Source organism: Equus caballus, chromosome 10, assembly GCF_041296265.1.
Source record: "Equus caballus isolate H_3958 breed thoroughbred chromosome 10, TB-T2T, whole genome shotgun sequence".
Taxonomy (NCBI): Eukaryota; Metazoa; Chordata; class Mammalia; order Perissodactyla; family Equidae; genus Equus; species Equus caballus.
Window position 1 is genome coordinate 86,011,631 of NC_091693.1, and position 18,429 is coordinate 86,030,059.

Genomic DNA, 18,429 nt, shown 5'->3' on the forward strand with positions numbered 1-18,429 from the left:
ATTGATACTGAAGTTCCTTACAAGTCAAATGCTTTAGCTGATAACCTTCTTTTCACTCTGAAACAATTATCTCAATAACACAGTATCTCATAAAGTGAAGTTTCTTAAGAATGGAACCACTATGTGATCGCCTAATAGAATGCATTTAATTAATGAGTGCTGGATGCTTTTCATAAATACGAACGTAAGACAAAGCCCCCTTTACTCAAGCAGCATGTAATCTAGAAAAAAAAAAAAAGACATCATATAAATCCAGAAAGGAAGCAGTAGCAATAAACGCTATGAAACTGCTTCAAACAAGGACCTGCAAAACAGGTGTTCTATTGGAGGACAATCCAAAAAGCCTTAGTGGAGGTGGCACCGGTATTGGTTTTGAGGTGTAAGAAGCAGGACAATTTACTTTGGAGACTCCAACCTCTGATACCACACTCAGACATAAACTGAAATGATCAGATTACCTACTGGTTTCCTCCACCAGAAGGTAAACTCTGTAAAGGCAAGGACTAGGTCTTGTTCATTACTGCATCTCTAGAACCCACTATACTGTCGACACTCAACGAACATTTTTAAAACTGAACCACAAAAGAGCATTAGAAAGATCAAATCTTATATAAGAGGTGACATGTATTTCTAAGACATAAGGTATACAGAAGGGGAGAGTCAAGAAAGATAGATAGGGGTGCTCATTTATTGTTCATTCATCCACAAACACTTACTGGGCAACTGCTATGAACCCGGCACAGGGGAGCAGTTTCGGACATCAGCACCGATTCATCTGTGTTCCTTGAATTTGTACAGCTCTAAACTTGAGGATCAACAAAGGGTTATCATCTGATCGGGTGACAAAGGGCCCATGGAAACATAAATTTGAAATTATAGAATCAAATTTAGCAAACATATTATACGGCATTAGTTCAATCCTATTTTATAAATGAGGTTGAGAACCAGACAGGATAACTGACTTGTCTGAGAAACCGTACCTATTTACCAGACAAGCTGGGCTTAGAATGTAGATTTCTTGGTTTTCAAACAATATTTTTCTGTGTGCTAAAAGAGCGAAAAGACTTGCAAAAAGATTATTCTATAATCCAGGTGTACGATAGCTGCCAAAGCAAACAAAGGAAAAGTAAGTTCCTAATTTGAAGGAGTAATTTAAAGAAGCTGAGCTGCTCAGACGTACGTTTCAGGGCCCACCAGTGATCAGGAGGACCCTTCTGTTTGGCTGAAACTGATCAGGAAATAACTGCCTGTCCTTTCTTCAGGTCTCATGAACTGGCAAGATTCCAGAGACATTTTACATAGGACTAGCTTTATCCTCTTACACCAGAGGTCAGCAAATGATGGCCTTTAGGGGCCGACAGCCTGGTTCTGTATAGCCCTCCGGTTAAGAACGGTTGTTACATTTTTAAAGAATTAACAAAAAACAAAACAAAAATATCAAAAAAGAAGAATACGCAAGAGACCACATGTGACCTGCAAAACCTAAAATATTTACTATTTGGCTCTTTACAGAAAAAGTTGACTGACCCCTCTCCTAAATTAATAAAAATTACTATAACTTTGTATTTACAAACTCAATTCAGCATGTTACTTGAGTTAGTAAGTACTCATTACATTACTAACTTTATCTTGTACAAAATTTAACAATGTTGCAAATTTTCCACTGAACCTGCAGGCGCACTGAGTTGAATTTCTCCAATATTCAGAAAACATATGTTATCAGTACATCATCCGTGCTGGTGTGTATGGGTTATCAGTTTCAACTGCACCTTTTCTCACTTTAATTTAGAAACAGAATTGTGGTTACTTTTTGATTGTATTGGATGAACATTTTTGTAGAGTAATTGCTGTATTGTTGGTGGTCTGATGGCTAAGATCTAGCCCTCTCACCGGCGAGACCCAGATTCCTTCCCCGCTCAGGGACCCGCACCATCTGTCTGTGGGTTGCCACACTGTGGCGGCTGTACATTGCCGTGATGCTGAAAGCTGTGCCACTAGGATTTCAAATACCAGCAGGGGCTCCCAGGGTAGACAGGTTTCAGCGGAGCTTCCAGACGGAGAAAGACTAGGAAGAAGGACCTGGCCACCTAACTTCAAAAAAGTCTGGCCATGAAAATCCTGTGAATAGCAGTGGAGCATTGTCTGACACAGCATGGAAGGCAATAGATGGCACAAAAAGGGACCGGGCAGGGTTCCCTCTGCTGTCCACAGCAGGGCTAGGGGTTGGAATCCACTCAGCGGCAATAACGACAAACTGCTGTGTTGTTATCACTCTCTTATTTTATTACTCTCCAGTCTGGGGCTACGTCCTAGTTCTTTTTCTTCTGGAAGATCTGAATAGTAGGATAATGGTTCACTGGCTCTTTTGCCATGTCCAAGTTGACTATGTTCAAAAATGTTTAAGAAAAATTAGTTTAGAGAAAGGGAGACAAAGAAAGGTTTCTAAGTAGATGACAAACAGGATGGTGATCTGGAAAAAACGATAATCATTCCTAGTTTCTCCCAAGTCGGTTCTACAGAATTTCATTTCATTATCTGGCCTGGGGTACTGTGAATTTACAGGACAGCCACAGTCAATTTTAACTGGCATATGGCCAACTTTAAAGGACAAAAACCTCATAAAACATGAAAATTAAGGAATGAATTCTTTACATGACCATAAACAGTTTCTTGAAGAAAAGTTCACCTCATATACGGAGATACAATTAAATTAGGATGCACCTTTACAAGAGTATAAAGAACAAATTACTTTTGCATATCTACAATTTAGAACTATTTGCATCATTACTTCTACAGAGGTGACTTTAAAGAATATATTACACTTTTCATAACATAAGGGGGACCTTATTTCCTACACATCCGAAAAGGTGTATTATTATTTCCTCAAAACCAAAACAGCTCGCCTTCTGGTTCTTCATCATCGTCAGTACCAGACACACTTTCTGTTCCACACGGGTCTGCTGCCATCTAGTGGATTACTTAAGAAAGAGTGCTTCATAGCAAAGAGTATTTTTTTTGTCATAAAACCACAGGCGGCCATTGGTATCAGCAGCTACGTAATGAACGGTGCCACCTGTCAGAGCTCACAGGCTGCGGGGGGCACCCTGCACCAGCCCTAATAGGCACACAGAGCACCTTCAAAGAACTGTCTCCAAATAACTGAGAACACAATACAGCTATCTTCTCTTTTAGCACAAAACATCTCTTGCTCAACCCAAAATACCTCAGAGTTGTAATAGCCAATCATAGGGGAAAAAATGGTTAGTAAGATCCCTGGACAAGTGATTTTGAGGTTCTGACTCAGCCCCACCCACATCACACTGAGGAAGACGCAGAGTTTACTGCTGACCAGCAGCAGCCTTGGAGCCAGACAGCCTCATCTGGAAACCTGACCTCACTCTTCCTGGCTGCTGACCGGGGGCAGGTACCTCCTCTCTCCAGGCGGTAACTGTCTCCCAAGTCAAATGGAGAGAAAATCCCCTCTCTCGTTGTCATGAACTTTGACTGAGAACAGTGCCTGTGGGCACCTTGTACTGGACACAGGAAGAGCCCAACAGATGACAGCTGACATGCGAAGTGGTTCTCGTTCTTCTCCAAAGTCAGAGAGAGACGGTGAGAACATTCTTACTGATGTATCTTAACTAACTAATGTGAACCATGCTTTAGGAGGGTACTGAACCTTAATAATCTCAATACAGTTATGAGACTTGCAGAGAGAATGATAAATATCAATTGACACACAATAGTTATAACCCACAATTAGGAGGGAAGAGTCAGCTACTGCCTGACAGTGACAAGCATCTAGCAGTCACATACAAGTCACAGAATTGAAACTGAACAAAAAAACCCACAACTAAATATTAAAAAAAAAACTCTGTTGTAGACTTTACTCTCTCCTCATCTACTGAACCCTCTGTCTGTTTTAAAGGGAGGTTTGGAAGATGACAGGAGGTGACATTTATGAGAACATTCTGGAAATGGCAGAGATCTCTATAGAACACGAGATGCTGTCACTGGTAAGTTGATTGTAATTAGAGTTAGAATCCTTAGCTTAGGTCCATTACAGAGTACAAGGTGTGTAGGATAATGGGTCATGAGAAAATATCTGTATCAGCTAGTTGAAAATAAGTAACAACACAAAAAGGTTCTAAGAAAAAAAATCAAGTGAATTAGTCTATTTCATATATCAAGAAAAAATAAAAGTCTACTAGAATTCTGAAAAGCACATCACAAGTGGAAAAACTCCCAAGAGAATTGGAAAGAAAGCGACTAAAATAACTGTGGGCTTTTTTCCAATACGCTGCCTATCTCATGCTCTGTCTTGTGACCCGAACGAGGAGCTTATCTCCCTTGTGGGAAAGAGCTGCTGTGAGCTGTGGAGAGGAGCCGGGCTGGGCGAAGAAGGGCCTCCTTCCCACAGGAGGAGTCCCGAGAAGCCGGGGGAGCCTGCGCCCCAGGGCCACGCCCACGGCGGCGCCTCTCCTTCCCCGCGCTCGACACCCGCAGGCCCGTCTGCCTCCACGAAGCAGCCCCAAGCGTGGAACACACGGAATTTCCAAATCTCTCACTGGTTTTCTCCCCAGATACCTCAACCGTAGACAGGCATACAGGTTAACCAAGTGGAAGCTGAGGGCATTTTAAAGCTACTGTAGATTAACAAAGGGGTAAATGTGAAAGCACGGTTCTTAAAAATCAAGTACAGAAACAAATCATTTGAAAGCTGCATATAACAATACTTCGGATTTCTAAGACGGGCAAACATCGCTAGCTCTCTCTTAGCAAAGCTGTTCAGTCCTAACATTTATCACAGGACCTGCTGTTTACCTGCTCTGAGAGAGGCCAGAATCAGAGGAAACAAGGCCCAGAGGAAGACGCGGCCCCTTGAGAAGGTGAAGCCAACAGCAAACACAGGCGAGGACTTGCCCACGGGGAAGCTTCCTCCTTCCAGTCCTCACCTTCCTGAGCCCTCCTGGCCCAGCTCCTCGACGAGCTTCTCTCCTCTCACCTACCAGCTGGCCCAGTAATTCTCCTGCTCCAGAGGCAGCTGAGTACAGGCCATGGCATGAGGCTCACCTCCAGTCTACACGGCAGGGATTCTCACACGGTTTCCTCAGCCCCAGTTCCTGATCGGTCCTCTCTGCCAAGACACTGAGACCCAGATGCTGCTAAAACACTGAAAACGGATTGCTGCTGCCTACAGGAACACACTAGAAGTTTGTTTCTGAATCTTCCCTTTTCCTCCTGCCTCAAGCCATATAGAACAAAGAGGGAGGAAAAAAGAAAACCCACAGAAGTCCTATTTTCAGAGAAATTAAGACCAAAAAACCTAAAAAATATGTACATGTGGCCAAAAGCAACAGAGCAGATCCTGAGTGGGAAGCCATATGGCTGGGGTGGGGAATAAGGGGCACTGCAGAGGGGAACAGGAGGCCGACTCCAAGACGTCAGCAGCAAACACCCACTTGCACAAGAAGATGTTGGCTCCCTGAGTGGGGCCGGGCTGACAGCACCGGGGGCATAGCTCAGAGGTGCAGGCACTCTGCTGGGCGACGCGGGAAGGGGAGGCTGGGACCACACCCAGGGACCCAGAGGCTGCTGATCTCTGAAAGAACCCCTCTCTCCAAGAGGAGGCGGACGCCTCAGAAAGAGGTGCATCCAGGGGCCAATGGAGCAAGTGGGGGACATCAGAATGGAGGGGAAGCCCTTCTACACCAGGCTAGGCTCTGAGAGGTGGGGGGGGGGGGGGGGGGGAACAGCGCCTCAGGGCAGGACAGAGAGACAGGAGCTCTCTCCCTTCACAGCAATCCCGCCAGGAAAGTCAAACTCATTCCACTGAACAGCAAAAGAAAAGAGACAGCAACTACACAAAAGACCATAAAAAAGCTGTCAAAAAGAACAGCAAAACTCCCTACAAAGAAAATACAGCAGGAAAAAACGTTGCCACAAAGTGGATCAGGTGGAAATTATAACCCAAAATAGCGCCACAAATTTTTTTTAAAAAACTCAATGAGGCAATTGCAGTTTTAAAGGAAGATCATGAAAGAACTCATAGATGAGATGGTCAGATTATAGGCACTGGCGAAGAAAAAGTGAGAGGAACTCAGGAAAGAAGGAGAATGACAAATTCAGAAATGAAGACTGAGCGACAAGGAGCACGAGACAGATCAGACACACGGAAGCAGGAGACCCACCATCATGATCCATTGCAGCTGAAGTCGCTTGGGGTCGCTTAGGCCACACCCCCTCTTTCTGATGGTTTTAGCTCCTGGCTCCTGTATCAATTCTTGGTGATTTCAAGACACATCGATGGTCCTTCCACCATCCTGGCCTCAGGTCTTTGCAGACCTCTCCACTGATCTCCTCCTCCATCCTACCTTAGTCACACACTTCAAGATCATACCAAATGCCTTCTCATTATCTATAGCTGTAACTCCTCCAACATCTCAGTTTCATACACGCCACTTACAAATGACCACCTCCTGTATGTTCAGCTCCCTCCCACTGGTACCCTGACTCCACAAGCCTCTGGCCCACCAGGACCTACCACCTTTGGTCCCATGGCTTTGCCACTTCCCCCCATGTCTTCACTTGCCTCCTGACCCAGCATGAACTCCACCGTCAGTCATCATGTTCACTCTCCTGCAGGTATCCTCAAGCCCCTCTCTCCATTCATCTTAACCACTTGACAGATCCCAAACTCTGGCTGCGCCCAACACCGTGCCTCCTCTATTAATGAACGTGCCATACATCATTTAACCAAACCTCTGTTAGTGGACATTTTATCCTCAGATTGTATGTTGTAAAGCTGGGGAACTTACCATTTAGCTGCCTCCACAAATGAATCCTTCTGAGTGCGGGACAGATAGAGTGTGATGCTAACTATATGATACAGTTCTCATATCTCTGCTTCCACACTCCATTTATTTAAAAGCTCAAAACCCTTGTTCGACTCACAGTAAAAGCCTGAGTCCCTACAATGGCTTACAAGGCCCCACCCAACCCAACCCCAGCTCCTCCTCTCTCCTCCCTCTGTGCTCACTGGCCTCCTCACCACTCCTCTAATACCACAGGCATGCTCCCACCTCAGGGGCCTTGTACATGCCATTTCCCCATCTAGAACATTCTTTCCCCAGACACTGAAGGATGCACTCACTTCCTTTAGATATCTGTTCAACTATCCTCTCTTCTGTAAGGCCTAGCCTGGCTCCCCCCGTATCCCATTTACAAATGCAATCCCCTCCAAGGATACCAGACCCACAGTGTATGTTTTTTGTCATTGCTGCTTTTCATAACACTTAACATCTCCTTCCAGTACACTATATAATTTACTTATTTTATGTCTGTGTTCTCTCACTAAAGGTTAACTCCATAAAGGAAGGTATCTTGTTTACTTTATTCACTGACATATCTCCAGCAGCCAGACAGGGCCTAGCACACCATACGTGCTTAATAAATCCTCATGGAATGAACGACTGCACATAGAAGCACAAGAAATGCCCTGGGACAACATGACACAAGACCCAAAAGCACAGTGGTCTGTGACTCAGATCGTCCCAGGTTCAGGTACCAGCCTCCCCACGCAACAGCTGCACCAACAGAGTAAGTGACTTAACACTCAAACCGAAATTTCCTCACCTGACAGGGCAGGCTGGAAGGCCAAATAACAAGGTACAAAATACAGATACAAAATCCCAATACAAGGCACAGAGGAAACAGTTAATAAAAGAGAGTTAAAAGATACTAACTTACAAACCTTCCAGAAAGAGATGTTTGAATAAGGCAGGGTGGATGGGCAATACTACGCAGGTGAAATCACTGGCTGTGCGGGGCACCCCAACCAGCTCCTCCTGAGCCCCAGCAGGAAGGCAGCGCTCTGGGTAGTCACAAACAAGCGGCCGCGGCTGGATTTTTAGTTAAAGGCTTACACACTCCCCACCAGGAAAATGGCAGTCCACAGGCCTGCAGGAGGTCTTGCTGATGTCTGTGGGCATTCTCTTGGCCTTTAAATGGGATGAAGACCAAATTATCCAGAGAAGTAGGAGGCCATATTCAATATTGATAATATGCTACTGTAACGATCAATGGTTTCTTCTAATAATGACCGTGATATTGATACTCTAACAACAAGGAAGACTGGAAAAAATAAATGTACCAAGACTCACAGAACACTACTTTGGACAACCTTCAGGTTCTTTCAAATAAATTAATAAGCAAATCACTTAATACCTGCTTTAAGGAAAAAACTAATCTGGAATAAGTATAAAAGGCAATCAAAATATTACCAAAAATATTAATCAAATGTATTGCTCAGTAGCTAGTGAAAAACAACAAAAAAAGAGTCAAAGAATGAAGACAACAATTGTCTAGACCATTACAGGAAACAAAAACTAAACCAGCCCAACCTAACTCCTGCTGTCCAGCTCGGACATCAGCACCGGGCAACTGAAATGTGCAGACAGGCAGCATCATCGGGTGGCTGAGCAGCTGTGACACAGTGAACCATGAACTCTATTTTAATGAAAGAGAAGTCACTCTGTAATACAGTTACTAAACATATTAAATATATTTACAGTGAAAAAATCTAGTAATTATAATAATTTCCAAATAGGGTGTGGAAACATAGATATGAGAATTTTCTCATATACTCAGCATCACACTCTATCGATATAGAACTCAGAAGGATTCATCTGTGGAGGCAGCATAAATGGTAAGTTCTCCGACTTTTAAACATGGAATCTTCGGAAAAAATGTCCACTAACCGAGGTTAGTTAAATGATGTACGGCACATTCATATAACAGAAAATTATGCAGCCAATACAGAAGAGAGAAAAAGCAAGCAGCAAAACAATATGTAGAGTATGATCTCATTTTCATAAAAAAATGAAAGAATATAATTATGTGTAAATACTTCTGTAGCCATTCAGATTTATTACTAAACAAAAGAGTATGTAAACTGACTTTAAAGCTGTTTTCCTTATGTTGCCAATGAGTAGAAACACTGTAACAGGCAAGCGATGTTGGTATAAAAGCATTGAAAATTCAACTGATTTCACATTATTAGTCTTGGCTTACCTTTATAATCATTATCAGTAATGGCTTTAAAAAGAAGTAAATGTTATACTGAACGCATGTTTAATACAGGTATTTCTATATTTAACTACTCTTCTTATTAATGTGCTATTTAGCAAATGGAAACATCCTCTGGAATGCTGAGTTTTTCATTAAAGTCCCAAAAGTTAGTATTCTCTCATTCTACATCCTGTGATCAATAACATCTTCCCAAGCACAGTAATGCACATTCCTTTTTGAAATACACTAACTTACAACAAAGTGTAGAATCTCAGGGTTTAAAAGCAAACTTCAGCATCATCTGGGTTTCCCATAACTTTAAATCCCAGGGCAGCAGGCCAGGGGGCACAAGGCTGTGTCAGTTTGTTGGGGCTGCCGCAGCGGAACCCCACAGACCGGGTGGCTGAACCAACAGAATTGGATCTTCTCACAGCTCCGGACGGAGGCTGCAAGTCTAAGGTCAAGGGGCCAACAGGGTGGGCTTTTCCTGAGGCTTCTCTCCTGGGCTTGGCCTCCTTCTTGCTGTGTCCCCACGTGGCTTTTTCCCTGTGCCTGTGCATTCCTGGTATATCTTACTCTTCTTATATAGACAACAGTCCTACTGGATTAGGGCCCTACCCTGATGACCTCTTGTAACCTTAATTACCTCTTTAAAGGCCCTATCCCCAAATACAGTCAGATGGAGTGTTAGGGCTTCAACATGAATTCTGGGGGGGGGGGGGGGGGGGGGGGGGGGAGGGAGGGCATAATTCAGTCCACAACAAGGACCTTCACAGAGCTTACGTGAGGGGAAAGCGAAAAAAAGTTGTAATGAATAAATTAACATACCTGTCAAGTATGTTCAGTCTAAGCTCAAACACCTCTATGAGTGAGTAACCTAGGCCAGTCCACAGCATCCTCAGACAGCCATGCTGGAAGGACCACTCATGACCGTTCTAACTTCCTTCTGCTGGTCTCCTGTTGTACTCCTCAACGCCACACAGAATGAAAGACCCTCTTCCAGAGGAAGCTGCAATCCTAGCTGCCTGCTAGGTGAAGCGTCCCCAGAACTTTCAAAATGCTGAATGCATCAATGTATCATCATTTGATTTCTTTACTCTTCTCACTCCATCCTTCACTCTTAGTAACTGTTTCTCTTTAAAGACTGAGCTCACAGGCATGCAATGGGCCTTTCCTTTAAGACTGCTTTACATACTTGTTTCTTCTTCATTGACATAATTTTACATTGCAGTCAGGGTATCTGAGGGCTTCCCATTTTATTAAACTGTCTTCCTTCCTTCCAGTGTCACATCTTGGAATCACAACATTCTCTTTTCTGAAATTTTCTGCTCTAACCTTTGTCAACCAACAGTACAGCCTCTGGATGGAAAGCCCTCGAAGAACACAGTTATGCATAAAGACTGATCCCCAGCTAGAGAAGAGATGATAGAGTGGTTAAGGAAAAGAACGTTTGCACTTAGGAAAAAATACAAGGACAAAAGATGAAACACAAAAAAATCCACAAGCCAGCATCTGAATTACCAAATGAGTGAGGAGATGGCTGCCATAAGGTCAAAGGAGAGGAAAGAAATGAACATCTATCTAACGGCTACTACATTTCTAGGCACACTCACCTCTACTTTTCGAAAACAGAGAAACACTGAGTAACCCATGTGGGCTCACTCATTCCACTTTTACTAAGGGCTGACTCACCAGTACAGACAGAGCCGTGAACAAGACACTAAGCCCTTTCTCCCAGGGAGCTGACATTTTAGTAGGGAATGCAGAAAAGAAGTAAATAATTTTAGCAGTTTAATTTACTGATAAGAGGCATTATAAAAACAAAACAAGTTAATGAGAAAAAGAATGAATGGAGGAAGCAAAATGGCCGGTCAGGGAAGACCTCTCTAAGGAAGTAAGCTTTGGGTTGAGACCAAGAAACCAATCACGTGAGGATCTGGGAAGCTGTTTGAAGCAGAAGACTAGCAAGTGCAAAGACCCTCAGGTAAGAATGAGCTCGACTGTTAGAGCAGCAGAAGGAAGGGCAACGCAGCTGGAATGCTGCAGCTGCAAGGGGGAGGGGGCAGGAGACGGCACTGGGGGCAGGGATGGGACCCCGGAGGATGCTGTGGGGCACGGCAGGGGTCTGTACTGGACTGTAAGTGCCACAGGAAACCACTGTAGAGTTTTCAGCCGTGGGATGATGACATGATATGACTCACAGTGTGAAAAGTCCACCCAGGACGGCACGTGGAGAACAGACTGTGGACAGGCAGGAAAGAGGCAGAGAGGACCATCTGGAGGCTGCAGTCACGCAAAGACACCACAGCGGCAGCTTGGACCTGGGTGGTGACAGCAGAGATGGAGAGAAATGGACAAAGGTGGCAGGTGGAACCAATAGGACTTGGACTGAGACTGACCTTGGGGGGTGAAGACTCATAGTCCTGGGGTTTGGGGTTGGGGGTATGGTAAGAAAGGTCACGTTCAGGGCAGAGGCATGCAGATGGTGCACAGCCAGGAGCAGCGGGTGCTACAGCTCCCTGGAGCACCCTGGAACCATATCCTCTGGTTTCAGTTCAGAAAACAGACAGAGTTCACTCACACTCGGTCATAAACAGCACTCACGTTCGGTCATGCAGGGAAAGTCACCAACGAGACGGGAAAGCTGTCGCTCTGTTAAAGCTCCCCCAGACAAGACACCACCTTCCACACTGTCTCTGTCCTATGTCAACACCTTAGGCAGGAAGACAATCACAACCATGAAACCGAAGCGCCTGAAGTTTTTCTCCTCAAGGGGAAAAAATCCAAGCAAATATTCTCAGATGTGTGAGGTTAGAAGTAGATATCCCAAACAGCATTTTAGGAGAGAGAGGGAAAACACACTCTCAACTCCTTTTACTCTACACACTGCCTTCACATTCAACAATGCCCACCCATGGACCACCTCAGAACAAAAGGAAACATCCTCAATTCCTGAGCTAAGACACAGTTCCAGGAAACTCATTAACTTCTGGCACTGCAGCTGTTTGCAAGCAAAACGTGCCCTGGCACCAAAAAAGAGAAGTGGGTGACATGCGCTTCCCTTTTGTGCAGTCATGCATTCAAACGCAAAAACAAGCGTCCCTCCACCAGACTCTCATTAAGAACGGTATTCATTCTCAAAAGTCACAAAGGGGCCCACCTGTTTATACAGACTTTATTTCATCTCAAAGTCCTAAGAACCTCATGGGGACAAGAGCACTGATCCTTCTTAAGGAACAAGGAAAGTACACACACGGAATGAGAAGCTAATTACAACACAGAGAAACCAGTAACATTCTTTCCAATTCTAAACAAGCCTGTGTTGAACTAACAGCTTTAATCTACCAGAGATAAATGATAAAAAAAAAAGAAAAACCCGAAACAATGAAGATTCAACATAAACATTTTTCAGTCACCTTCTCTTAACCTTTATAACATGGGCTGTTCACACATTTTATGCCTCCCTAGAAAGTCCCGCCTTCCCAAATCTTCTGGGAAACACAGACACACAAGCCCACGTGATAAATTATGCATATTTTAGCAGATAGCTTCTGCACTCATAAATTCATATTTATTTATAGCTTATGTTACCAATGGATTTATTTTGTTCATTTTCCAAAGGCTAACCTTTAGCCTCTCTCTATCTTCCTCTTTCAGATTATCCTTTAAAATAAATTCAAATGCCAGAACTCTCATTAGCATTGGTGGTAAGACTTACTGTAATATGCACATATGGGAAAATTTTATCTCAAGGACTATGTTTCACGGTCAGCTGTCATTTCTACTCATCAATTTTCTCCAACTCATAACTTAGTTAATTCTGACATGATTCACACCAGAATCTCTTGTGACTGCACCTCTCCCATCTCCTAATACTTAGAAATAATATGTAAAACTCTCAGTGGAACTTTAGCTGGTCTTGTGAATGACCGTTTCCATTATGAGATTTTAAAGTACGCATTGCAGGTCCAGATATGGCAATTGGTCTCTTAATAACAAAGAAAATAATCCTGCATATGTTAGAACAGCTTGCAGGATTCTTTAAAATTTTGGTTAGAATTATATAGCCTGTTAAAGTTGGAAGAGGCCATAATCCAGCCCACAGAAAATATATATAAGAAAATCATATCCTGGAAAGTGAAACAGCTTACTCAAGGTCACATTGCCATTCAGATCTGATTTTGGGAAATGCACATGCACACATATATGGTTTGCCTAATTAGAAAACTTTTCCTATTGTCTCACTGATTTTCCTAACTCAGCGACGTTCTGAAAAGTCTGATTCTAAAAAGGGAATTGCAATATAAATCACAATGAGATACAACACTGGCTAAAATGGGTAAAATTTAAAAGACTGTAAACGCCAAATGTTGGCAAGGATTTGGAGCCATAAACTCTGATACACTGGCTGGTGGGAGGACAACCTGGTACAAGTACTTGAGGCAACTGTTTAGCTGTACCTACTCCACAGCTGGGCATATACATATCCTGTGACCCAGAAACCCAATTCTTAGGTGCACACATGCAACAAAAGAACGTACAAGAATGTTTAGAGAAGTGTTGTTCATAATAGTAAAAAAACAAAAACAAAGCAAAAATCCAGAAACACTCCAAATGTGCACCAACAGTAGGGAGAATAAACAGACTAGTAGGTGTGCATATGGAATAACACACAGCAATGAAAACAAATGACCTAAACCGCATGCAACAACATGGATGAAGTGCACAAACATCATGGGAGAAAGAAGTCCAACAGAAAACGTGTTACCTGATCCTATGACAGTTAGAACAACTACAACAATTAACCAGGCCACGGGTTATCTCTGGAGAGCACGGAGGGGCTGGAAGCACGGGGAGGGCTTCGCGGGGCTGTGATGTTCTACTTCTTGACACATGTCGTGCTGTGATAGATAACTCATTGAGCAATACATGCAAAATTGGTGTACTACTCAATTATACACTATACTCCTATTTTTTTAAGTTTAAAAAAACCCCAATCTTTAATTATGTGATGGATTTCAATGTATTTATTCTGCTTCTTTCAAGGACATGAGTTCTCTGTGTGTCCTGAATACACTTGTCTATATGGTGTGTTTGTGCAAGGACGAATGGCCCCTGTGAAATATCCTGCTCTGGTTTACCGTATATAAAAAAAAGGCTCAGCTTTTTGAACCCACAGAGGCTTGCCCATCCTTGAACCATACATCACAGGCAGGAGTTTGTCTCAAGGAAAATACAGACAGATGATAAAGGGTCAATGGGTGGATATCTCATTTCCAGATACTGCTGATAAAAATGTTACTTTTGAGCATCTCGATCCAAAGCTTGAGAACTAAATCGGAGCATTTCTTTGAAGCACTAGGACCCTCTGGGGCTGGGATAACAAACAGTTTTATTTGCATGCTAATTCCAGTCTACTGGGAAGGATGGCCTGGAGCACTGGGTTGAGAAAGACTTGATGCCATGTTAGGGACAGTGACAGAGAACACTGTCTACACCACGGGCAAAGGATGGGGCTGTGGAGACACAAATACCCTGCTGTCTGTGACAGAGTCAACAGAACACTCTCTTCCCATGGGATAAAAATACGTTCTCAATCATTTCAAATGCTCCACAGATAAATTCCTAATAAAGTCTTAGTTTGTTATACCTGTTTATTACTTATTCTTAAAAAGTTACATTATTTTCATATAATTCTATGTCTAAGTATTTACGACACAAATATTTTATGTTTAATATAAATTACATGATTGCAATATGGTTTAAGTACTTCACTAGTAAAGCAAATCGGTAAGACTATAGACTATTTTTAACAAAAAGTTTAATGGAAAAAAACACACAAGTTTAAAAACATTTTGTTTCATCTATCCTATTCTTTGCAAAATGGAATTGTCAGAATATAATACTATTTTAGGGCCAGCCCCATGGCGGAGTGGTTAAGTTTACGTGCTCTGCTTCGGCGGCCCAGGGTTTCACTGGTTCGAATCCTGAGCGCAGAAATCGCACCGCTCATCAAACTATGCTGAGGTGACGTCCCACATGCCACGACTGGAAGGACGCACAACTAAAAGTACATAACTGTGTACCAGGGGGCTTTGGGGAAAAAAAGGAAAATTAAAATCTTAAAAAAAAAAAGAACCAAAAATCTTGTTGGTTGCTATTTTCTTTTTTTGTATAAACTAAACCATACAACTCAATATTTACAAATTTTCACTGACCTTAATCAAAACTAATATGGAAATGAACGCTGCCCACTGCAGTGCTCAGGAAGACCGGAGCTTAGCTGAACAGATGCTCATCTTCTAACCACGAGGGTGATACCTTACTCACAGCCATGTTCTCTTTAGATTTCTTTAAAACTAAATAATTTGTACTGACAAAAATTCAAAAGATGTAAATACCGTGTGAAGAGAAGCACCTAAATGTGGTGCAAAGTACCAGCTTATTCACTCATATCCAGTATTATTAGCATTACCGGATGGGAAAAAAGTGAACTGAAATTTCACACTTCTGTCTTTCACATCCACGTGATTTCCACGCAGCCCTCATCAGTAACACACACTGGTGGTAGGTTAGACTTATAACAATAAGTTACTCTGTCTAAATCATTTAGACATCGAATCTGAGAATCAGAAAAAACACATAGTGATGACATTCTACATTCACGACCCAGAATCTCAGATGAGTAGTTAACCTGCCACACAACTCTTCTCCACTTTCCCCGTATGTTCCATTCCCTCGACTGTCAGAACCACAGGTAGTCCATTTTCTCTCCTGTCTATTATGTTTCCAACAGCCTCCCATTCTCTATCCGACGCCCTTGCCTCCTATTTTGTTTAAAAGTAGACCCACTCAGGAACTCTCCCATCTTCACCCACCACACCTACTGTCCGCACCACACTCGCCTCGACTCTGTACAGTGGACGAAGGACGAACCACTCACTAGCGATCCATTCCCCTTCCCCTCTGGCCTCCAAACACATTTTTTGCAACTATACTCTCACTAGAATCTCCCTTTGGTAGTGGAAAAATGCAAGCCCTTCTTTGACCCTCTCTACTTCTTGTAGAATCTGCTAGTTGCCTACTAAATATTGACACCTCCCTTCTCTCACAAATGGAGCATTCCCCAATTTTAGTGAGCACATTGCAGGGCAGCTCAAGGATGCTGTCAGCCTCCCTAGCAGCTGGGTGTGGCCATCTGACTGTGTCTAAATTCTGGTCAGTAACATAAGCAGAGATGACTGGGATTCCAGGCAGTCTCTTTAAATGGAAGGGCTAGGTCCTCCTCCCTTTCTTCCTCCATCTACACTTGGAACATGGATATGAAACCACTCTTTTCAAAGTCACCAGATTGCCAGATCCAATTCTCTGCTTTCATCTTAGTCCCTCGCGGCAGCATTAGACACAGAGGATGCCTCACTCATTCTTGAAACACTCTTGTTTTGATTGCTGGAAATCTACCACATTCTGATTTTCTTCTTACCCCACTGGGCACTCCTTCTCTGACTTTTTATGCTGTTTCTCCTTCCCTTCTTGACTTCATTTTTTAACGCTCCAGCCCTCTTCTCTTCACTCACTCCTTTGTGACTATTTTAGACTTATGGTATTAATACCATTTATACTCCGATGACACTGTGAACTCCAAATTCACATATCTAAATTAGATGTCTGACATCTCTACTTAGATGTTTAAAAGACATTTCAAAATTTACTTGGCCAAAAAAACCCTCCCCACTTCTTCTGAACTACGGTCCTTCCCACCCCAGTTCATCCTTACTACCACCCACTTGGTAGCTCAATGTGAAAACCACAGATTCATCCTGGCCTCCCCTCTTGGCTCTCATCCCACTCACATTCACCAGCAAGTCCTGCTGGCTCTGCATCCCCAGTATAGCCAGTGCTTCTCTTTGTCTCCAATGCTACCACCCTGGTGCAAGCCAGCATCTCCCTCATCAGACTCCCTTGATGGCCAATGTGTCCCCTTCTATTGCCCCAAAGTCTATCTTCTAAGCAGCGGCCAAAGTAATCTTTTCCAAGTGCAGATCTGGTTGTGTCTTCCCTGTCTCTTAGAATGAAATCTCAACACCCTAGACGGCTTCCAAGGCTCTAGATAACCTATTCGGCCTCCTCTCTCATTTCATCTCCTGCCACTCTTGCCTCAAGTGCTCTGTTTTAACAGCAGCTGCAGCCTCCACCTAAATGCTCTTTCCCAGTATTTTCTCACTACCAGCCCCTTCTCATCCTTGCTCAGGGACCATCAAAGCGAAGGCAGCTTCTCCCCAAGTCACTTGTGCTCACATCACTCTCATTTTATTTTCTTCATAGGAAATTACGTTGTTCATTAATTTTTTCCTTTTTTTTTTTTTTTTTGGTGAGAAGGATTGGCCCTGAGCTAATGTCTGTTGCCAATCCTCTTCTTTTTCCTTGAGGAAGATTGTCACTGGGCTAACATCTGTGCCCACCTTCCTCTATTTTGTATATGGGATGCCGCCACAGCACAGCTTGATAAACAGTGCTAGGGCCACACCTGGGATCCGAACCTGCAAACCCCAGGCCACTGAAGCGAAGCATGCAAACTTAACCACTACGCCACCAGACTGGCCCTTATTTTTTTTTTTACCATCTGTTTCTCCTTACACTATAAACTACATGAGAACGTAGCCTTGTGGATCTGGTTTACTGCCATATCCCCAGGGTCTGGAACTGTGACTAGCAAGTAGACGCTCAGCAAATTATCTGATGAATGAATACAGACAGAATATCAAAATTAAAGTCACTTTATCTAAGCCATTATTCCAGTGTTTAATACTCTTACTAACAGACCTGAGAAACATCTGACCACCACAAGTGGTCACTTAGGAACAAAGATCGCACTCCTGCTGAGGTACCCAACTCCATCCCTGACCAGCTTGGACGCTTCCAAAGCCCTTATTCCTTCTCAAGTTGACGTCCGATGACTGCAGCTCCTGTTCATTTGTGGAGGCCTTTACGATCACACAGAACACACGTCTCGTTTTACATAAGACAGTGCTTCAAACATCTGAAGGTGATGGCTGTACCCTCTCCTGACTGTCCCAGTCTTCCCAACAACTCGTCCCAAGGCACAGCTGGGGGTCTCACTGCCACCCTCCTACACATTCCAAGACTGCCCCGAACTGCAACGTATTCGCTTACTTAGCTATCGGCTATGCCGCAGATATGCAACACTTGCCCAATTTATCACTTCTCATCTGGCTGGACCAACAGATCTCTTTCTCAGGGAGCATGACCTGACTTAAGCTACCTCCTTCCTCCTTTCGTTTCAAGCTCACACTCAATCGCCAATCCACATCCTTTCGTACCACCAAGAGCCTACTGCTC

At 43.4% G+C, this 18,429-nt stretch overlaps 1 protein-coding gene across 4 annotated transcripts in view; it reads right to left on the reverse strand.

Annotated features, from left to right (window-relative positions):
• The window catches only part of STX7 (syntaxin 7), a 47,488-nt gene that overhangs the window by 20,130 nt on the left and 8,929 nt on the right, over positions 1 to 18,429 (reverse strand). Inside the window, exon 1 of one of the 4 annotated variants that reach the window (XM_070223878.1) lies at positions 15,288 to 15,412. The exons of the other annotated variants lie outside the window; for them this stretch is intronic. The gene's annotated coding sequence lies outside the window, so the exon portion shown is untranslated. Of the gene's footprint in view, positions 1 to 15,287; positions 15,413 to 18,429 lie in introns of those variants that run through there. 4 annotated transcript variants of the gene reach the window in all.